Below are 24,000 nucleotides of genomic sequence, written 5' to 3'. Positions count from 1 at the left end.
TCACAGGGAGGGTGCTCTAGAAGGATGCATCTTCCCTGCAGCCACTTCCCTCTCTTTCTGCTTCCTGGTGGCCTGAGGTGAGCAGCTTTTCTCCACAATGTCCTTCGACCCCTGCCTCCCCTCAGGCCCAAAGTAATGAAGTCAGCTGACCACAGACTAAATTTCCCAAACAATGAGACAAAATAAACTTTTCTTCCTCTAATTTGTTCTTCTCAGGTAGTTTGGTCACAGCAACACAAAGCTGTGATTAATACATCATGCAAAGGTATATAATCCCTTACACTGCCCTAAAAACATACCATCTTAAAAGACTGATAAACTCCATGCATTCTTCCAAAAAGAAGCCCATAAGTTGCCTTGAGACTTCATGTATGAAACTGTCATTATATATTAATGGACTCATTCAAGACACTGTGTAATAAAAGAGCCAGAAGAAAACACCGTCTTGTATTCTATGGTGCTCTTCTCTGAGGAAAGGCTAAGTAACATTAAAAATATTTTGCACAGTTTTAATATTCATAAATTCCAGAGTAGTCATACAGAAAGAAGCATCTAGCACACACACTAGATACAGACACATACATACACACACACAATAATGAGGAAAAAAATGCTACCACCTTTAGAGAGCCTCCCAGATTTCCAGTAGCTGTATTTCAGTTAGAAAGAAAGGGCAGAGGCAACACAGCATAATAACAGAAACTGAACAATATCTGACTGATCCACTAGCTGTCCTTCAGGTCTGATGGGGAAAGAGCAAAAGATAAGATACTCAAGCAATAAAGTCTCCTGTACATTTTTGTTTTTCAACTATCTGCATGGGTTTTCATATATTCTTGTATTAACTTACTGTTTTAGAGAAATCATATGTTACTCAAAATTTTTAAGGAAACATTTTAGAAAAATTTGTTATACCATTAGGTTGTCATTTCAAGATTCAGGTTAAGTGCCAGTGAAAACCATAGATGTTCCTTCAAATAGTTCACAATTCTGAAGGTGTAACAGGATGAAATTTTAAATATATTTGTGTGTAAAAATGTAATATATATACCCAATAGTATTCAGGAAATGTCATATATATTTAGGAAATAACACTCCATTTAAACAAGATGTGAAAGATATCAAAGTATCAATGAGTATCATCAAAAAGTAATAAAAACCTAAAAGTTCATTAAGGCATAAGACAGACTAGTTTTTACTTAATGGGGAAAAAAAGACTCACAATAGGATTTAATATCTAGAGTTCATTATTTGAAAGCAACTTTACTCATCTATTATATAATAACAATTCTGCTGTCAGGGAAAAAAATTAATACACCATCCATTTTCCCCTGGTCTACTAAAAGTATCACCAAAATAAAGTATTTCAATTTGGAATATGTGCAGATAAGAGATGAACATTTTGTGTCTTTTAAGTTGCCAGCCATCCACAGCTTGAGAAAATAATAAAAATCACTTGAAAAAAAACAAAACTTTAAAAATTTTAAAAGAACAAGATAATAATTTTCACCAAAAGAACAGGAAGCCAACTTTACAGTGACTCTTTTGCTTTTTAAAGGAAAGAAAGGAAATTGAAGTACCAAGTAGACCTTGGCCCTCCCTATCTGTGAGTTCCACATCTGCTGATATGACTACATGCAGATGAAAAATATCTGAAGGAAAAAACGGCATGTGTACTGAAGGTGTACAGATCTTCTTTTTCTTCTTATTCCCTACATAATACAGTAAAACAATTATTTACATAGCATTTGTACTGTAATGAGTATTATGAGTAATGCAGAAATTATTTCAAGTATACAGAAGAATGCAGCTCAGGAGGTTGAGGCAGGAGGACTGCAAATTCAAAGTCAACCTTAGCAAATTAGTGAGGGTCTAAGCAATTTTTTTGAGACCCTGTCTCAAAAAATAAAAAGGGCAGAGGATGTGGCTCAGTGGGTAAGTGTCCCTGGGTTCAATCCTTGGTACCAAAAAATAAAATAAGCAGAAGGACATTAACAGTTATATACAAATACTAGTTCTTTATATAAGGGAACTTGAATATCCTCAGATTTTGGTATCCACAGGCATCTTGGGATTAATTCCCCACAGATACAGATGGATATTTTACACTACTATAAAATAAAAGATTTTAAACTAACTAAAAATAAATCTCTATTGCAATAGTAGTCTCCTTCCTTGCAATAAATAGAGGAATCCTAAGAGTTATGAAACCAGAGTAAATATACCATCACCCAATATGGGTATTTGTTGATAAATGAAACAGATGTTTTTACATTAGCTATAATGTAAAAATTAAACAAAGTGAATTGTCCTTTCTATACAATACATTTAAGATACCTTCATCCTTAAGAATATAAGCAAAGCTGTTTAAAGTACACGTTTAAATGATTTAAGTGACTTAAGACATAATAATACTTGAAATTAACAAAGCAAAAATAACTGTGGAGCCAATAATTTCACACAGTGAATTAGTCATGCCAAGAGATTAAGACTCTAAGAGATAGAAGTTTTAAACGTTAATGTTCTTATAATTTGACTAATATTTTTGTCTGATTCAACCCAACCATAAACGCTTTTAATTTTATATTCAAAGTAAATGCTTTACAATTTATTTTCAGAACCTTTCAAGATATGCCCATAAGCTTCTTCACAGATAACCTTTGGCCATGATACAAAACCAGTATATCATTATAGGCCAATTATAGCATCTTTGAATACAATGCAGAAGGACCTTACTTTTTTAGCTGAATCCCTTTATAGATGGCATCACCCCTGTTCCTCAGTTCATAGTTTTCATCATTAGGAAGACAACCATACTTTGAACAGTAGACTCTATGCTTTACGCAGAATAAGACAACCAGGAAGATATCTAATCTAGAAAATAGAGATCTCCTAAAATAGCCAGTTCCAGCTCTGTAGTGTAAAGATCATAGCTCATACGTTATGTTGGTAGATTTGGAAGTCATCTATACCAAGGTCTGTAAAGTAAGACCTACAGGCCAAATCCAATCTACTTCTTGTTTTTATGTATGAGATTTCATCGGAGCATAGTCACACATTCACTTCCATATTGTCTGTGGCTGCTTTTTCGCTACAGAGCTGAAAATTGTGACAGAGTGACCCATAAAACCTAAAATATTAACTGGTCCTTTGCAAAGAAAAAGTCTGCCAACCCTTCTTCTACACAATGTCAGAAGAATCACAAGACTTCTCTAAGAACCATCTCTAAAAGTACAATGAGACAGGCTGATGCTCTCCTACACATAGACTTTGGGATCAGGTCATCTGGTGCTAAGACAAAGCCTTTGAGGTTCTCTAAATCATCTCTTTTAATCCCAAAGTTGCCAAGGCAAAGTATATGGAAACTGTTACTCTACTATCAGAGTCCTACCTTTCCCAATGTGTTTATTAGTAAATCAGCTTCACCATGAAAGGCTATCTTTTGCAGCGTTCAGGGCCCATACCTATAACCCAAGTATATGGGGAGGCTAAAGCAGGAGAATCTCAGGTTTGAAGACTGATTGCCTGGGCAACTAAAAAAGACCCAGTCTCCAAATAAAATTTTTTAAAAGGGCTGGGAGGTAATTCAGTGGCACAGCACTTGCCTCGCATGTGGCAAGGTCCTGGGTTTCACACACACACACACATTCATTCTCTTTCTCTCTCTCTCTCTCTCTCTCTCTCTCTCTCTCTCTCTCTCTCTCTCTCTCTCTCTCTCTCTCCCCAGAACACCAAAAAGGAAGGGAGGGAAAGAGGGAGGAAAGGAAAGGAAGGACTGGAAGGAAAGGAAAGGATGGGGAAAAGAGACAGCCTTTTAAAATCCACCTCAGCACAGCTTCATCTGCATATGTAATGCTATGAAAAGTAGAGAATGGAGAGAGGAACAGGTAGCATATATTCCAACCCCTAGACCCTTATCCTAGAATCATTTTAGCCATAGGTCCCTGCATAAATATCTCTTCTCAAGAGGGTTCTGCCAATTGATACTCTTCAAAGAAGCCAAAGAGGCTCCAGGAAGGTGCTGAATTCAAAACTAAGGAACACAAGAAAGTTTGAGTATATATTTCTACTCACAATCCTTAATCTTTGGTAAAGTCAACACCAAATGTTAACCACAAAGAAGTCCGAATATTTTTAAGTGCCAAGTTGTTTGTTTTTTTATAAAAAGGTTATAAAAAATTTTCAGCACTGCTGTGCCAACACAGGGATATCCCCTCCATTGTATGGGACACAAAGACGCACACCAACTCCAAGCAAGGGAAGCAGCCTTCCCTGTCAGCTATTTTTAGCCCCACTTCATGGTAGTCAGAGCAAAGTTAAGATTAATAATAATGCAGGGGAAACTTTGAAGAAACAAATCAGTCCTTTTTTTTCTATTTAACTATGAAATCCTATATATTCTGAACTTAATCTCAAGGGACCTACATAATCTACTAAAAACTTGTAGCTGCTTCAAAAATACAGAACCATATACCTTGGGACTAAACTGATAGCCGTGTATTTAAAGACTGGTCCTCTTTTCAACTACAACTTATCTACTTTTAAAATATCTCTTTTAGAGACAGACTCATCCATTCTCAATTCTCATTGTCTTTGCTTACTCTGACACAGATCCCCACCACCACCCCACAAATTAAAACACCCATTTTTCAGCTCTTTACTTTCCATTAGCACTCTCAGAAACCTAAATGCTTTGAAAATTACTCCCATCTCCACACTATCAGCATTATGACCTGTTAAATTATTTCGCTGTCTTGAAATTATATCAGTATCTAACTCTTAACCCAAAATTTAACATCCAAAACAAAGTCAACTGCCCTGTTTCCAAATTCTTTTCTTATAACAAACCACTAGCACCATACCGACACTGGATACATCTTTTTCACTCCTTCTGCATAGCGTCATCATAACCATGGCATAAAAATGTTCATTTCCTAGAAAAACAAAATCTTAATCCAGGCACGCTACGCTGCCTTTGGCCTAAAATGTAATTTCTCCTCAACCATCTGAAACTACCCTCTCAGGAACACCGCCCTCAACTGCTTCTTTGCATTGTAACCATGCACCTACACAAACATGAATTCACCTTAACCCTAATCAACAATCTCCCTCTGGAGGTATTACCAGCAAGCTAAGGTCTTTATATCTACATCTGTCCCTTATACCTTCCAAGTCCAAAAGCCTTATCTTGTCTCCACATATACATTTCTTCCTGAAAGAGACCTTCCCAGATTTGACTCAGACACTCCAATTAGTTTTGTGTAGTACAAAACTAACATTTTCTTCATGAAAACTGTACAAATACATTCACAGATATAAGATACTAAACATGGTATCTGGCATATAGTGGCCTTAATTATATTGTCCATTCTCATATTTCTAAGTTTTGTGCATTTGTATTTGATTGCCTCTGTCACTCATAAGTAAAAGCACCTCAAAGACGAACACTGTAATACTTTATCAGTTTCACACAAATATGCAATAAAACCTCATCTTAATTTTTAACCAATTTATAAAAAAGTAGGTCCTACTGTTAGTAAGCAGTTTGGGGTTCATTTTCCGCTCCTTACCAAAAAGCAGCCTATGCAAAACTAGATGACTCTTCATCATCATTATGGAAAATGGATACATAACTTTCTCAAGGTCACAAAATAAAGTAACAGACCCAAAAATATTTGTTTGATTCTAAATCTAACCTTACATCCACTGTTCAATTTTTTTCAGGTCAGTTCCCATTTAACATAAAAGAATTTAAAGTTCCTTGTAAAAAGCATAAGAACAAGGCATGTTAAGGAAAAACTGGTAAAGTTCCAGAGGAGGGCAAAGTGGTCAAAGAAATGGAAGAAATTAGCCTAGAACAGAAAGAGTTGGGCAAGATGACAGTAAAGAGAAATAATTAAAATCTATAATACCAGGAAAAGATAGACTTGTTCTAGCATTTCTCAAAACACAAACTCTGAATGTGTCTTGGAATTTTATAGAGGACTGATTTTGAGATAAGTATATGAATAATTCCATAATATAGAAGCTAATAAACTCGCAGAACTCATTACTTCAAAAGAGGAAAAATACAGGATCAAATATTAAGTTTGAGAAAGTTTTAAATCAATTTAATCACAATCCTGAATGAAGAAATTAGTATAGATAGGTAACCCCTATCTATTTACATTCATTCATTCCTACACAGAAAGCATCTCTTCAGAGAGCGAGCCCACAGTTTGTTGAGCAGATGGACCAGAATTCTTAGTTTAGTACTGTCTACGCCATATAAGATAAAATTCCACTACAAGTTTAATTTTTAAGGTCCACATAAATATATGAAATGTTAATTATTTTATGCACCTTTTGACATTCTGAAAATATACCTGAAATACAAGTCACTGGTTCTAGAACTTCAACTTAAAATAATACAAGGAAAAAGTCATTCTTGATAGAATGAAGTGTCCATAGCTTCTCCTAAAATGATGGAGACTAAAGATAAAGCCATTCTCCCAAGTTTTTTTTTTTTTAAAGCATTTGAGTAAAGGGGAAAATGTTACAACTTTTATGAAAACGGTTAATGCAATAGGTGTCCGTCCCAAGTAAGGTGATTCATAAGAACTCCGAATTTTCTTAGCAAGTGAAATTTGTTAGTGTCCTCTTTGCACACAGAAATTGAACTCAGAAAATGAGAAGGAAACAACCTCCTGTACCAACAGGTACTAAAATGATAATCAGTCTTCCTTTCGCGAAGACTCAAAGAAAGGCAAGAAATTTTCCTTTCAGGGTTCCACTGAGTAAGTGGTTCCCACTGGGAAATCCATGAGAGTTTCCCAGAAACAAAAACTGCGGCGCTGCCCTAGCTGCTGTATCACAGCCATCGTACCAGGAAAAGGTATATTACAGAGATGTCCTTTGTGTGCACATAGGCTCGGGCTTCCTCTATTTCCTTTCGCCAATTACTGGCTAGAAAGGTGCAAGTATCCACTCTGGAGATAAGAACTTCTCTAAGAGCAACCTGTATACTTGCACAACTCCTGCAAGTTAAAAGGTTACAAAACCCAGAACTACATACACCTTCTCTCTGCTGAGAAAAAAAGGGCTATAAACCTTGTCATCTATACACTCCCAACCCTCCTGCAAAACATCAGCGAAACTCCAGAACCAAGCGCCGGCAGGCTCCCACTTTCTAGCCCTCATTTCCCTCTCCCCGGCCACTCACGCTTTAGAGAGGAGCCGTGGCGCTGAGAAAGTGGGTTGGTTCCCTTCCTCCTTCGGACTGAGGCAGCAGCTGCGGAAGGCTCCGTCGCGCAACTGAGGAAGAAGCGGTGCTAGTGTCGCTCAACCAGGCGGCCACCCGGGTCTCTTCCGCGCTCCCGGGGAAGAGCAGGAGGCGGCAGCCCCGCTCACCTCCTCTTTTCCTCTTCCTGGGTCTCTTCAGGCTGTGGCTTCAGCCCTTCCAGGGCCACTCGTCCCGGGACAGTCACAATTTTGTTTTTGTAAAGTTTCCTCTGGGCGGAGGCTGCGGCCGGCCCCCCGGGTCCCCCCCGGCCCCGCCGCCCTCGGGGCTGGGGCGGGGGAGGGGGCTCTTAGAACTCCCGGAGTCCTGCCGAGGAGCCGGGGGGCCGGCGACTGGCCAAGGGAGAAGACCCCCGAGGGGGCTGAGGGGAGGGGACGGTAAGAAAGGGACGGCGGCGCTGGTCCTGCTCTCCCCGCCACCCCAGCCGCCGCTTCACATTGGGGTCCCCGCCCCCCCGGGCGGGGGGTGGCTGCTGAGCTTGGGGCCCCGGCTCATGCACACCCGGGCGAGATGCTACGGCCCCGGGAGGGTGGCCGAGGCGGCGGCGAGGCAGGGGACCCGGCCGGCTCCGCTCGGCGCCGCCCCCGCTCCCGGCTCCCGCATGTGTCGCTGCGGATGGGACCCCCCTCCCTACACCTTGGGGGTCCTTCTCCCCACGCCCCGGGACGAGGCAGAAATTCCAGCCCCTCCTCAGCGTCCTCTCACCGCGGAGCAGCTACTCAGTCAGTCCCGGCCCGCGGTAGCCACCTCCCTGCCCCCTAGCCGCGGGCTCCGGCTCCGGCTCCGGCTCCGGCTCTGGCTCCCGCTCCGGCGTGTGCAGCCGCTGCTGCCGGCCGGGAAGGTGAGGGGGGGAGAGAAGGGTGGCCGCGGCTCCCGCTGGCCCAGGTTGGGGCGGAGGTCTCGGCGGCGGCCAGTGTACGGGGGCTGGGTCTCTTGGATGCTCCCTCGCTCTCACTCTCTCGGCGGCGGTGGCGGTAGCGCCCGGAGCTCAGCTCGCTGTCTCGCTCGCTCTGTGCGGGGCTCTCGCCTCACTCCAGAGAGAGGGGCGGGAGGAGAGCGGCGCCTACTGATGACGCAAGTCACCTAGCAACAGCTCTCCTTCCCCCGCCCTTTTCTTTCCGCTCTGAGGCTTCCACCGCTGGCCTTTTTTTCCCCTTCTCTTACTACCCCGCCCTGGGCGACTCTGGCGCGCTCTGATGACGCTTGGAGGGAAGAGGAAGTCAAGGATCCGCGAGCGGGTGGGTGCGCCTCGGGCCGCGGGACTCGCTGCTGCCGCCGCCGCGGCCGCCACCGCCTCTACGACCGCGTCAGAACTGAGGAGAGGAAGGGGAGGAGCCCAGTCGAGCCTAAGCTGCTGCCTGATCTTACCCCTGACCCGAGGGCGGCGGGGAGAGCCTGCTCTGTAGCGGTTTCCTGCAGGGCAGGTGGGGACTGCTCCTTTGGGAGCAAAGAGGAGGCCCAGGCCGCGCGGCCAGACTCCGGCGCGCAGCATCCGAAGGTGAGGCATTTCCAGACGGTCCCTGAAAAAAACGAACTGGTCGAGAGAAGTTGTCCTGCAGCCCGATCCTAGCACCTGCTCCAGCGAGCGAGCGCCCCACCCTTTCCCGTAGCATGGGGTGAGACCTAGTACCGGATAACGTGTGGTCAGGCCGAGCAAAAGTGGGATGAATGAATGAATGCCTCTCTCGAGTGGCACTCGCGGAGCTCAGAGGAAATGATGGAAGTGCAAGCGCTTTGTAAACTGCAGTGCCTTGTAGAGATGAGAACTGTAACACATTCTTCCCCATCCCTTCCTTCCCCTCCCCTTCCCGCTCCAGCCAGGAAAGGAAACTGGGACGCGGCTTGAGTATAGTGTCGCCACTTGAGTCTTCAGTGAAAAAGGAAGCAAATTGCCGGGGCGGGGGAGAGGAGGATTGAAAGGTCCGGGAGACTGTTGAGGGATTTTGTACTTTTGCAAGGGGAGAATTTAATAGTGTCTCACTTTTAAGAATCATTCTTGCTCCGGGTTAGGAACTTTTGGAGAGCTGGTCTTGGTTGTTCATCAGTGTCCTTACCGTTATTAAGAAATTTTGCCCTGCGTTTCAGATCGGAGTCAAACGGTGTTTCCTTTGTGAAACAAATATTACTACTATAATGCAACTTATCCTGCAGATATTATGCTGATCAGTAAACTTGGTTAAAAACTTGGGAAATTTAAAGTGTAGTTCCCAAGGAAAAGAAAATTTAAGATAAAAGAACCAGAATCCTCAGAACTCTTATCTCTAACCTGTCCTGCTGAGTAGTAAGAAGGAGTTAAAGCATCAGCAATGATGAAAGGAAAGATTCCACAGCTCTGGCTGAACCCTGGCACACCTCACCTCCACTAGAAGCAGCGGTGATATATATTACAAGTCTTTCCATCTGGCTAGGAGCAAGTGTATTATAGACAAATTTGGGAAGCCCAGAGTTTCTGCCACTACTGCCATCATCATATACGAACGGTAGACCAAGGAAACTTCTAAATGGGTAAATCCAAGATCTTTGTTTTTTGTTGTTGTTGTTTTGCTTTGTTTTGTTTTTGGTACTGGGGATTGAACCCAGAGCCTCTTAACCACTGAGCCACATCCCCAGGAGACAGAGTCTTGCTAAGTTGCTTATAGCCTCACTAAATTGCTGAGGCTGACTTTGAACTTGTGATCCTCCTGCCTCAGCCTTCCTAGCAGCAGGGATTACAGAGGTGCACCACCTTGCAGGGCCTAAGGGCTAATTTTTTATTAAAATTCTGCCAGAAAAGGTGGAAAGGAGAGGAGGAAGAAGTTGCCACAAACGCAGAGAAAGACTCTCAAAGTAGCACCTGACCCTACTGCTCAAGAGTTAGGTTTAATATATCGCCTTAATTACCCTGCATTTGACTGTCTTTGCACAACCTAGTCTCCCTGCTATGCTTTTCCAAATAAGACTCTCAGGGAATCAGATAAGTAAATGATGGCCTCATAGGGTTGCAAAATAAATATTTCTTGGTTTTGCCCCTCTTCCTCTCTTGCAGCAGTGGAACGGTAGAAATTAAAGGAGTAAAACACAGAGATTTAAGGGAATTTTGTAAAGCTGAATACCTCATAGCTTAAGCTTTGTGGGCTTTGAATGGAAAGTGTATAAACATTAGAGCTTTGCAGCCCAATAGATGACACTTCCAGAAAAATGTGCACCACGTGGGTTTTTCAAAGGCCTTGTCTATTTGCACTGTCAGGGGTTCTACCTTCTAACCTTAGTACTGAGGTAGAGAATTTGGCACTGAGGAGAACCCTAAGCTTTCTACTTATAAAGTAGCAGCTGCAGTAATCTTACTGGACAAGAACCACCCACCCCACCACCAGCCTGAAAAGAGAAGGAAACAGCTGGAACTGGCCACTGGAGAGGAGGAAGTTCATCCATTTCCAACTTGCTCTGCATCTCTTTAGTTCCTTATATTGCCTGTTAAGCCAGAGGAGAAAACAGATAACTAATTCAAACAAACAAAAAAAAAAATACAAAGTTTCAGGTAACAGAGTTCTTTCCCTGGTTCATCAATTTATGATAAAGATCTGCATACTATGTTAAATTATAACAAAAGGATATTTGTGTAGGGTTCACACCTCCTACTCTTGAAAGTGAGCTCTTATGAAAAACTAATCAGTGTTTTATTATCCCACATCATTGATTTCTACTGTCAAAGACTGCATAAGCTAAATCATCTATTTCTTTTTCTTTCTAGAAATGCCATTTATAATATATGAAATACTTTCAGCATTTTATTTTGAAATATACTTTAAATGTATAAGACAATTGTATAATATAATGAGTAATTATAAAAGAAGTCACAGGGTAAGCAATCAACTGGGTCAAGAAATGGAGTATTGCCAGCACCCCAGTACCCCATGATCCTTTGAACACAAGTCTTCCTCCCTCCTAGAGGTAGCCATTATTCTGACTTTTGTGATAATCATTTCCTTGCTTTTCTTTATTGTTTTATCACAGGCATACATCTCTAAACAATATATTGCTTATTTTTGTCCTTTCTTTTGAACTCTATGTAAATAGAACAATATAATATGTAATCTGTTGTGCTCACCATATTTGTTCAACATTGTTCTAATCCATATGCTGTTCATACAATTGTAATTTGGTCATTTTAATTGCTACATATCACAGTGTTATGTTATAGCAATATGTGACAGTTTGTTTAGCCATTCTATTATTGATGGACATCTGAGTTGTTCAATTTAGGGTTGTTAGAAATGCTGTACTAAACTTTGCTCAGATATATATGTATTCTGTCAAATCTGTATCAGTGTCTGTTTGGCCTATAATTGGGAGTGTGTATCATAAACTTGAATGAATAATGGCACATTGTCTTCCAAAGTGATACACTCACACTAGCCATGTATGAGTCCCATTGCTTCACACCTCATAACACTTGGTATTGTCAGGCCTTTTCAGTTTTGTCAGCCTGGTGGGTGTGGAGTAGTATCTCATTATGGTTTTAACTTGAATTTCCCCAATTACTGATGCTGTTGAGGACATTTTCATAAATCACTAGCCATTTGAATTCCTCTTTTGTGAAATTTGTTATTATTTTTTAGTGCCCAGTCTTCAAAATACCCAAGTTTCCATTATCCTTTTGTAGTCCATAATGAAATAATAAAATTCAGGTAAAGTAATACCACCAAATGAGTTTGGGACAAATTCTTTCCAAAATAAGAATAATATAGTTTGCCTAATTATTTTTTTATGAGTGTGATTATAAACTTCTTAAAAGTAGGTCTTTAGGACTATTTTTTTTTTATTCTTTACCTTTCAAAATAATGCTATCTCCCAACTATTAAACTATTACTGGAATCCCTCAGGATAATTTTCATTTTTGTTGTATTTTAGTTGCCTTCAAATATATAAAAATAATTTTTATTCTCTTGAAAGCTGAGTAACTGAACTTTGTTGTCTTTGTTGCTTTGTATTTTTCTCACAGTCAACCAAGTAAGAAGTTGTTTCCCCACCATAGATTTTTTTTCATTTCCCGGGTACATTGATTTCATAAAAGTCACAATGGCTTTTTCTTTCCTCCTAAAGTTCCTGCTACAATACATGGATTTTTTTTAAATTTCACTCATTAATATCACATATATACCATTTATGTCACTGTCTGGCAACATTTCCAAACGTAGGCTATATTTGGTTATCATTTTCTTACCAGTTCTTTGTTTAGAATCAATGATATTCTAAAACTAGAGAAGCTGAGAACCAGAGAAATTATGTGACTTACCCAGAGTCAGGAAAGCAAGTAAAAAGGAAGCCTGGACTCCACCCTAAGTCTTCAAGTACAGCACATTTGCCATTATATCACTGACTCTGTCCTCTAGAGCAGTAAGGTAAATGAATTCCCAAGGTCTGTAGAATATTGTGCATGTTCACATAACACACCTCTTTTTTTCTTTTTAATATTTTTTAGTTGTAGATGGTCACAATACCTTTATTTTATTTATTTCTTTTCATGTGGTGCTGAGGATCAAATCCAGTGCCTCACTCACACTAGGCAAGGTCTCTACCACTGAGCTACAACCCCAGCCCCACACCTCTTATTCTCAGTTGAACTTTATTTTAAGCCTAACAGCTTTAGGATCAGATTGAGATTGGCATAAAAAAATAAAACATTTAAGATTAATATAAATAATAGTGCTAAAAAGGGATTAGATGGAAGAAAATTTTGAAAAAATAAAGTTTTTCTACCTTCTTCTTTTTCCCTTCTAGCCATTCTGTCATTAGGCCTCATTACCTCTTCAAAGAATCACTATACTTCCCAGAAGAAGATAGCAAATGCTGCAGGAAAAGCCCTTGAATGTGGTGATCAGGTGCCTAATAATTTCATAATGCTATCAAAAATGTTAGTGGATATTAGGATTTTTCTTTTTTTTTGTTGTTTTTTGTTTTTTGTTGTTGGTGTTGTTGTTAAGAAATGGAATCTTGCTATGTTGCCCAGACATGCCTCAAACTCCAAGGCGTAAGCAATCCTCTTGCCTCAGTCTCCCAAATAGCTGAAACTATAGAAGTGCACCACCATGGCCAAAATGTCAGCATTTAATGACATTTTGAGATAAAAGAACAAATCAATATAGACAATTACAGCCCTGTGTTGCCTTTCTCATCATCTGGGTTCACAAAAAAAAAAAAAAAAAAGATTCTGAAAATGAATGATAGATGACTACTGATTTTGATAGAAAATTAAAATCATAACTTTGACTCACTTGTAATTGTTAATTTAACCCTAAAGCTTCAAAGAAATCTCCTAAAGGATACAAGCCACTTGGTTTTTGTCACAAATGGTCATGAAATAATATACATAATAAAATCCAGCTATTTTTAAAATAAAATATTTGCTAAAATAGGCTTAAAATAATTTTTTTGGTTTGGTTTTTGTTGGGGGAGTGGGCAGTGTTTGTTTTTGTTTTTAGGTACAGGGGAATGGAAGCCAAAAGGCCTCTACCCCAATGCTACATCCCTAACCCTTTTTATTTTTTAGACAGGGTCTTGCCAACTTGCTGAGACTGGTCTTATACCTGCCGTCTTCCTGCCTCAGCCTCCTGAGTGGTTGGACTTACAGGCATGTGCACCACCACACTGAGCACTTTATAAAAATATTAAAGTAGGCTTAGACATAACTTTGTGGAGCAAAGGCTTTAAAATGTCTGGCTTGAAATTCAAGACTAAGTCATTGAATTAACAGTAAGGAATTGTCAAAGGTATACCAGTTATGTAAATATTTTTATTATAACTTCCAAAAGACGGTGATGTATAGAAAGCATAAAGTTAGAACATCATAAGCATAGAACATTTACATTTACCTCACCCTTCAATCAACAAAATGACACGTGTTAGCTACTTCTTAGAGCACTTAGGTGGATATACTGTAGTGAAAGGAAATCACACAGACCTGTCACTTGCTTCTCTGAGCTCACAGTCTAATTTTAATATGCGCCTGGCCCAGGAGTTGATCCCAGCCATCATTATGTGAAATTATTTGATTTATGTTATCTGATAATGTGTTCTTTAGATAAATGGGTTTCTGCTTTTATTCTCTTGATATGCAAATACTATACTAGTATCAAGAAACCCTTAATCCTATTTATTTTTCATATTTTTACTAGAGAAATTTTTTAAAAATATATATATTATTTTTTAGTTGTTAATGGATCTTTTATTTGTTTATATGTGGTGCTAAGGATTGAACCCAGGGCTTCACACATGCCGAGCAAGCACTGTACCACTGAGCCACGACCCCAGCCCAACTAGGACAATTTTTTTTTAAATACAAAAATATTGAAAGGACTGTGCAATGTGTGTTCATACACATACCATATAGATTCAATCACTGTTACTATTTTGCTGTATTTGTTTTTTATACTTTTCTAGACTATTTGAAACTAAGTTACAGACATCCCAATACTTCAAGTCTCCAGGTACTTCAGCAGGAAGTACTAAGAAAAATGATACATCTGTATCTAACCCTAACCTTTATTCATCTCTAAGAAAAGCAACAAAATCTATATCTAAATTAGGTTCATATTTAAATTCCCATACCAAAATATTTTTAATGAGTTGTGCCCACCCCAAACCTGGATCCAATTAAGGGTCACTTAGCATTCTTCAATTATATTTAAATTAAATAATTTTGGAGAAACTAAAACTGGACTCTCCAATAATGTTTAGTAGTTGTCTTATATTATCATTTCTTTTTTAACGTATTTTATGTCTACCAAGAATTTTATACTGTTAGTGAAAGGTTATCTACTTCAGTAGTTTAGTTAATTTAAGTCACTTTTTTTTTTTTTTTTTTTTTTTTTTTTTTTTTTTAGTACCAGGGATTGAATTGAGGGGCCCTTAATCAGTGAGCCACATCCCCATCCCTTTTTTTTTTTACTGAGGCTGGCCTTAAACTTGCAATCCTACTGCCTCAGCATCCCAAGCAGTTTTTTTAACTCACCTTTGATATAACTTAAATGTACTCTAGTAGTTGAGATGAGGCACTAATGTACTGAGCAGCCCCCTATTTTCTGAAGCCTGTATTTTTTTAAAACACTGCTTCCTCCTTCATCTGCCCAACATGCCCTTGCTGGAAGATCTTGCTCTTTCTTCCAGCCAAAACCCTTCTTACCTCTTTCTTTTTTATTTTTCTTAACTTTCTAGGCATCCTTTCAAGAGCATTGCATATCTTCTTAGTTCTCTTATTCCCTTCCTACCTTTTGGGCCACTAGAACCTCTATTTAGCTATTCAAGAATCTGCCACACAATTAGACCTTTTACAAGGAGCCAATTGCCACCATAACCTACCACCACCACCTGCCACCATTAAACCATTCTTGTGTTTAGCTCATTTGAAAGGAAGGAAAGGACATGACATTTATCAATGTTATTTTATTGAATCTTTAAAAAAAAATTCAAAATAGGTAGAAGACTTATTGCTTCTTCTACTTTGCGGCCACTAAGGAAGACTACATTTCCCAGCATCCCTTGCTGTTAGAGTGGGCCCTTGCTATTAGTTCTAAGTCTGGCCAATAGAACATGGGCAGAAGTAATGTATGTCGCTTGCAGGCTTAATCTTTAGTCTTCCCAGGAAATAATCAGTTTGTCATTTCTCCCCTGCCTACAATGCTAGAAGCAAAAGATGTTAAGATAGTGAATCACATGATAAAAGGAATCCAGATTCCTTTGTTGCTGTCTTCAGTCAGACAATGATATGAGCAAATTATAAAGTTGTGTTATAGACTTCTAAAACTTGACAAGTTACAGCCTTGGAATTTCTCACTGATTATGTCTGTCATTACACCTTCTGATCACTCTGCATTTGCTACTGTAAACCCCACATCTTCCTCACATGGCTTCAAGCAGTCTTCTTAAACATAAGATTCCTTTCACTTTATTGAACAAGCAATTCAACTCTCCTGGGCCTCCCACATTTTGCAAAATGAGTCCATCAAACTTGTTAATAATGTATAGAATTGCAAATAACAGAAAACCCAACTAGTCACTCTAATAAAAAATCAGCTAGGGACAAGGGCTGTAGCTCAGTGGCAGAGCACTTGCCTTACACATATGAGACACTGGGTTTGATCCTCAGCCCCACATAAAAATAAACAAATAAAATAAAGGCATGCCGTCCATCTACAACTCCAAAAAACAGTGAGCTGGGAGGGAGCCCAAAATTGGTATGCCATCAGGTCCCCAGGCAATTGCTTTTCCTTTGCCACCCTTACTGCCATCTGTATCATGTTAACTTTTATTGTTAAACCTGTAGAAGTCACAAATAGGCTGCTGATCTTCTGGAGTCACAGCCACATTGATTATTTCCCAACACCTCTAGAATACTTCTGTTGAGGTGAGGTCTCACGGATAGAGTGGTGTGTTGAGGCCAGGCCCAGCCCTAAGTGAAACTGAGAACTATTTTAGCTGGACATTGTTGCCCAGCTAATGTGGAAAACCGGAAAAAATAGATGTGGGATAGAAAATTACCAGTTTCTGACATATGCTTAACAATGTTTTCTTTAAACAAAAGGCCCATCTCCCCCAGAAATGAAACTCAATTGTTTAAATCCCAGAAATAGCTACTGTTGGTTTTTGTTTCAAATAACAGTTTTCTTCCAATACTTTGCACATAAATATCAGAAATATGTAAAATCCTCTCTTTTTCTTGTAGTTTTTTATAATTTAAAAACTTGAGCAATTTAATTTCAGGAGCAATTTTTAATAAATGAATATGTGCTCTTCAGATGATTGGCTTTTAATCTTTTTTATCATCATCCTCATAAAACACATTTCATTGGTAACATTTGAAGCTCTTTTTTTTAGACCTATTTATAAGAGTAATTGAAAATTCCTTTCCTTTTAAAAGTAAAAATAATTATTATTTTTATTCATTTTTAAATAATCTGAAACTTACAACAAAGTCACAAATCCAATACAAATAGCTTTATATGAACCGTTTGAGAGTAGGTTGCCAACCTAATATCACCCCCATCATCTCCAAGAACACAAGGGGTTAGGTGAGTAGGAAATTCCCCTATGTAATCACAACTATCAAAGTCAAGAGATTAACATTAGTAATTAATACCATCTAGTCCTGAAACCCCATCAAATTTCATCAATTGATCCAGTATTATCACTTATAGCAAAAAATTAAGGATCCATTTCAGAATGGTTACATTTAATTGTCACAACTCTTGAACATCCTTCTATCTGAAACTTATCCCTAGTCTCTGGCTTTCATGACCTTGATACTTTGGAGGACTACAACTAGTTATCTTGTGCATCATCCTTCAGTTTTCATTGTGTTTGTCTTTAGCAGGAACATACCAAAGTGACACCGTGTCACATCAAGTGACTCCTGTTACTGATGGTGTTCACTTGAACCCCTCCATTAAAATGGTGTCTGTCAGGCTTCTCCATAATAAAGTAACTCCAAAATGCGGTGACTGTTTTTTCTGTTTGGAATTAATAGGTATTTAGTGAGGAGATACTTTAGATGTAGATAAATTTATTACCCCTCACAAAACTTTCATTTTCATATTTTTATCTGTATGAGCTCATAGTTTCTTATTTTGTTCAATGGGTTATAATCTATTACTGTTATTATTTGTTTTGACGCTTAATTTGGCCCCTGTTTGGCTAGAGCAAGCCCCCTTAAATTGGCTTCTGTATCATTTTGTCCAACTATTTGAATATTTACTTTCTTTCTAGCACAGCAAAATGTTTCAGGCTCATCTTATACTTGCCCTAGTGTTGGAATCAGTCTTTTCTCCAGGGAATAGTTGTCAAATAAAACAAGGATAATCATTCAAATTTGAATTACAGATGAATAATGAATAAATATTTAGTATAGATGTATCCCACGCAATAATTTCTTACTTACTGGTTTTTTGTTTTGTTTTGGTTTGGTTTTTGCTAAATCTGACACCCTAGAAGTCCTGGTTCCTTTAAGTAGCTAATGGTATTTAGAAGCCATGATCTGAGTAGATCTCCTGATTGTATTTTGATTTTACAGCTCACAGGTTCTCAGCAGAGCTAGGGTATACACACACACACACACACACACACACTCTCTCTTAATATCGATATTGACGTCATACAGATACTAACACATTGCAACCTATGAATTCTCACCGATAACTTCTAACTCCAGTCCAATACTGCAGGGTTTATTTTAGTTTTTTATCTTTCCATATTTATGACTCCTGGTTCCATAGTTATGAAACCTGGTTCCCATTATCTGTAATATATTTATTTATTTGATCAGTCCCTTAGTACATGACCAAACTTGCATTGCTTCCACTGCCCTCCTCAAGCTTGCATGTTTTCTGCCCTTGCACCAGGCCATCCTCACCTGCACATACCACTTTTACCCAACCTGGGCTCTGAGGGCCCACTCCAAGGGACACCCCCCCCCCAGTGTGGATGCCCTCTTCACCTTGGTTGGGGTCTGCCATGCCATGTCAGGCTGCTCCTCTGCACGACCCTCCCTTCTCCTTGCTCTGGCTCTGCCACCACTCACCAGGCCATGGTCCATACAGAAATTCCCCTCATCCTGTGCAGGATCTGACTCCACACCTGTCATTCCCCAATGGAACATCCCTTGATTTCGGTATGTTTGTATTTAACAGGAATGTCACCAAACTGATGCCATGAACATCCTTCTCATCTTTCTCTAAGCACAAAAGAGTTATCACATAAGTGATACTTGAGGTTGAACTGTTATATTACTCTAATGCTAATAGTACAAGCTGAGGTTTTCAGAGAAAAAGAGACGTTGTCAGAAGCAATTGAAAATATAGTTACCTGGGGATATTTTTTATTCATTTGCATTGAACTGATAGTAACCATTATTTTTGGACTAATAACTAAAATTCAAGAGAAGTCAAAATTAGAATTGTAGATGCCTGATTAGAAACCTGTGTTTGTTGCCACTTCCTCCTAAAAACCCCTAAGATGACTGTAGAGGAATTTAAAAGGTACAAAGAGAACAAAAAAGACAAAGAGAGCAGAGAAAAGAGATCAGGAAATTCTAGGAGATAGAAAGTAGATGGAAAAAAATAACTTAGAGCAAAGGAAGCCATGACCTATGCTCTGTACAATGCCAAGCAATAAGGAGCCAATTCCTGCTGTGGAACTCCAGAAAAGTTCAGAAAACTCCAGCTGGTGCAGGGTAAGGCAGAGAACAGGCCTCTCTTAAATACAAATGTACAGCCAAGGATCACCAGAATCACTTGAAGAAGATCTAATAAGAAAGTAAAAAGAAGGCATTTAACCTAGAGAAAACTAAGACACTATGGAAGAAAAAAAGTGCGTGATATAAGTATATTAAAACAAAGAGAGGGGATATATGTCTTAAGATAATTAAAGGCTCATCTTTAATAGTGGGAAATTAATAGATGATGTCCTGATGTGAAAAATTATGTACAGGCATGTACACACAAAGGGAGAGAAACCATGAAGATTGAAAGTGGTTGTCTCTAAGGAAGCCATATCAGATAAGGTAAGGGCAGGTGGCTCTTGATTTTCTTTACCAGCCCTTATATTATTTTGATGAAAATAAGAATCTAATGCAAAAATTAAGTTTGTACAGATTGATATATCTTAAGATAGCACAACTTAAGAAGCAGACAGTAGTGGAAAGAACTAGAAATTTGGGACGTAGATTTGAGGGCCATTTCTGCCTATTTACTATTAATGTAACTGCGTAGGTCTTACCCCTGAGACTCAGTTTCCACATTTTAAAGCTGGCAATAATTACACTTGTCCTGCTGAATTAGTTTGCTAGGTTTGCCATGACAAATTCCACACGCTGCATGGCTTCAATACAGAAATTTACTTTCTCACAGGTCTGGGGGCTGGCGAGTTAGCTTCTCCTGAGGTCTCTTTCCTTGCCCACCTTCTGTCTGTTTTCCTTTGCAGATGTGTATCCCTGGTGTCACCTCCTCTTCTTACAAAGGCGTCAATCAGTCTTGTTGGGTTAGGGCTCCACTCTAACAGCCTCCTTTCAACTTGATCACCTCTTGTAAGACCTTATCTCCAAATACGGGTAGATTCTAATCTATTAGGAGTTAGGACTTCAACTTATTGAATTTTAGGGGAACACAACTCAACCCATAACACTTACCTATTATTCGTTTACTAAGATGGATTGGTCTCCATCCATATTCCAACCTGTGCCAGGAAGGATTGACACTGAGGATCAAATGAGATAATGGCATTTTGAAAACACACTTAAATAATTTTTTTTTAATTAAGACATAGCCCACCCACATAATACTTTGCCCACAGGAAGTAATTTAATTGAAAGTCTAATAAGGAAAATGGAAAATTTCTAAAAGGGAAAAAAAGGAGAAGTATGAACAAAGTTATAGAAAAGCAACTTTTATTTCATAAACACCTGATATGTGGCCAGCACTGACTAGAAGTTTCAGATAAATTATCTCATTTAATCCATACTACTACTCTACTGGATATATGTCACCAAAACCATTTTATTGGTGAGAAATTTCAGAGACTCAGTGATATCCCTAAACTTAGTACAACCAATAAGTGGCTTGAATTTGGATCTGCCTGATGCAAAACCCAGTACCCTTGTTCCTTCTGCTACTCTGCTGAGTCACAACCAGTGAGGAGTTATGGGTAGGTTCTATTTCTTTAAATTATTTGTTAACTATTAAGTGCATTCAAAAACCTGTAATTTATGTTCCCAGAGAATAATAATTTCATTTTGCATGTTTTACAAACCTAAATGATTCATGAGTTCTCCTGGGACTCACCTTTTCCCTCCCCAATATTAGGTCCCTAAGATTTATTCAGGCTGAAACCTATAATCATAATTGCCCCCTCTCGTGGTCTAGTGGCACCAACTGGCCTCCAGAGTCCTGTTATTCCCATTGACTCTGGGACATCTTTCATCCTTAATCTTGATCTAGAGGACAAACGACTGTGAAGTTCTCAGAATGTCCTAGCACATTCCTATGACTTTAATAAAGGGAGTGTCCTCTGGGCCCTACAAGGGAACATTGTTAACTGGTGGGTTCTCTTATATAATAAGTGTCCTCCTACATCTAGCATCTTTGTATTTTTTTGACCCCTTCTTAATCTCTCTTCCAAGATCTAGCACCTCCGTCTCATTATTTTCAGATTTCAAGGAACCCTTCCTGTCATACATCAAGTACAGTTCTAGAATTCTACCAGGATATTAAGTCCTGAGTTACTGAGTAATACACCTGTATAAATATACTGTCCCCTATTGAACCTTATATTCTGCCCTCCCTGATCCAGCACCTTTAAGATCTGCCTCCAGGCACGTTTCCCAGTTCCTGTTGGAACATACTTGCCAGGTTCTGCAGTGTTCTTTTAGTGAATAATTCCTTTCTTCATGTAACAGTGTTTCCCTGCTTGGCTCATAATAAGACTTGTAATTATTGGTCTGGAAGCAATGGAGATAGGCAGAGAAACACAGACAAGCATCATCTTGCAAGGCATCTGCCCTAGGTGAGGCCTTTGCAATCTCTAAGCAATAGGAATCTGGTTCCCCTAACAAGGGGGAAGATTCCAGAATATTCTAACTCAGTATTATGAGGATTTAACGTTTTCAAGCCCATCTGTCCAAAGATTCCTGTCAGAGGCCTTAGGGCTACTCTTTTCCTAACCAGGTCCCTGACTTCAGCATCAAAAACCCACTGAGCTGTGAATTCAAGCTTGCTTTTTGTTCTGTTGTGCTTACATCATATTTAGTCTTATTTTGCAGCTGAGTCTACTCTGTGAAAAGGAGATGAGACTCCTTTTAAATGATGTCATGGGAGATTTCTGGCCATTGACCCAGCCTCTATGTTAGTGGTTTCCTGCCCTGAGCCTGTTATTTTCTTTTTTCATGGCTTCTCTAGCAGTTAATAATAACGAACCAGCTCCACGAGTCTCATAATGGCCATTGTTTCCCATAGCTTTCAGTTCAAGAGCTACTCTTGGCCAATGTCTTTTTTTTCTACCTGAACACTATTCTGATTCATCAGGGGTGAGACTTGTTTTTTTAATTTTTTAATTTATTCTAATTATTTACACATGACAGTAGAATGCATTTTGATACATTGTACACAAATAGAGCACAATTTCTCATTCCACTGGCTGTACATGGTGCAGAGTCACACCAGTATTGTGATCTCATATGTATATAGGGTAATAATGTCTGTCTCATCATTCTACCATCCTTCCCATCCCCACAGCCCCACCCCTCCCTTCACTCTTAGTATTAGTGATGTTCCAGCAAGCCTGAGACGCACTGCCCCACCTACCAACAGTAACTGAATTTTGTAGACATCCCATCTTTGCTGATCAGCAGATGATCCAATTCTAGAATCTCATTCTGAAGGTCTCCTTTGGACCTACTAACTTAGACTGTATTCCTATAAAATTAAGCTTTTGAGTACAAGTGGTATATTTGCACATTATAAAAGTGATGCCAGGAAGAATGGGCAGAAGAGTAGAGAGGTAAGACAAGAAAGGGAAGGACCCAATACAGACTTCTTTCATGACCTGGTTACCACTGAAAACATCAGGGGCTCAATCTCACAGGGAACTTCAGGGAGACTTATGAAACACACATGAAAGTTGTCCCAACCAGGAAGGCAGGGAAGCTGGGATAGTTGTTCTTCAACTTCCATTTGACCTTGGCTGAGGGATGCTTCCCCAGCGTGGGACTGTTCCATGAATAGACAGAAAGGAGCCCTGAGCCACAGACAAACAGTGCTCCCAGTAAGGCTGGCTTGTGCAGAACCATCCCAGAGTACTTGGGGAGGTGTGCAGGGTACTGATGGCTGTCAGCTACACATGTTCCCGGACTCCCTTTCTAAAATAGCACATACCCTTCATCACCATTTCCTCCTAAGTTGCTTTCTTTTTCTTCACAGTATATTTTGACTTGAAATGCTATTATATTTATATTGATTTACTTATAGTACCCCCAAAAAACCACTATATAGGCCAGTGACTTCATCTAATTTATTTGCCACCATATCCCCACACCTTGAACAGTGCCTAAAACATGGTATGGAGACAATAAATATTTTTGAATGAATGTATGAATAAAAAAATAGGATGTTTGCAATATGATTCAAAACAAATCTGTGATTACAAAGTAGAAGGAAATAGAGTTTAAGAAGAGAGGTTCATTGAGTAGAGTCAAGAAGGATGAATATGAATTTGTCAAGGGAATCAAATGTGTCCCATTCAAAAAAATTTCAGAAAAAAAAGAAAACTGTTTGGACTCAGTTGACTAAGAAGAAAACAGCTAATTCATTGAGGAAAAAATGATATAATTGAAAAAAACAGATGCTTTCACTGGACATAGTAGCATCTGTCTATAATCCCAGTGGCATGGGAGGCTGAGGCAGGAGGATTGCAAGTCCAAAGCCAGCTCAGCAACTTATTGAGGCCCTAAGCAATTCAGTAAGATCCTGTCCCTAAATGAGTGCAAAAAAAGGACTGAGGATGTGGCTCAGTGGTTAAGCGCCCCTGGGTTCAATCCCTGGTACCTCCCATCCAAAAAAAAAAAAAAAGATGCTTCAAAAAAAAAAAACTCACAAAATAATAAATTAGATAGGAATTATCAATGGATGGTAGCCATCTAAAACCATGAAGATCAAGATGGGAATGAGATACTCACTCATGGCTGATGTGTAACCCACAGA

At 39.4% G+C, this 24,000-nt stretch overlaps 1 protein-coding gene across 9 annotated transcripts in view; it reads right to left on the bottom strand.

Moving 5' to 3' along the window:
• Nucleotides 1–8,349, bottom strand: part of Fbxw7 (F-box and WD repeat domain containing 7) — a 185,734-nt gene extending 177,385 nt beyond the window's left edge. For 4 of the 9 annotated variants that reach the window (XM_058583914.1, XM_058583915.1, XM_046458930.2 and 1 more), the window contains exon 1: nucleotides 7,202–8,349. The gene's annotated coding sequence lies outside the window, so the exon portion shown is untranslated. The remainder of the gene's footprint in view (nucleotides 1–7,201) is intronic. The other 5 variants (XM_058583911.1, XM_046458926.2, XM_058583912.1 and 2 more) reach the window with 2 other exon arrangements.
• Between the last annotated feature and the right edge of the window lie 15,651 nt (nucleotides 8,350–24,000).

The sequence above is a fragment of the Marmota monax genome, unplaced genomic scaffold (genome assembly GCF_021218885.2).
Source record: "Marmota monax isolate L192 unplaced genomic scaffold, Marmota_monax_Labrador192_F-V1.1 WCK01_AAM20220418_F8-fsc00002, whole genome shotgun sequence".
Classification (NCBI taxonomy): domain Eukaryota; kingdom Metazoa; phylum Chordata; class Mammalia; order Rodentia; family Sciuridae; genus Marmota; species Marmota monax.
Note: the sequence above shows the minus strand (reverse complement) of the source record. Positions and strands in the feature narration are given on the sequence as shown.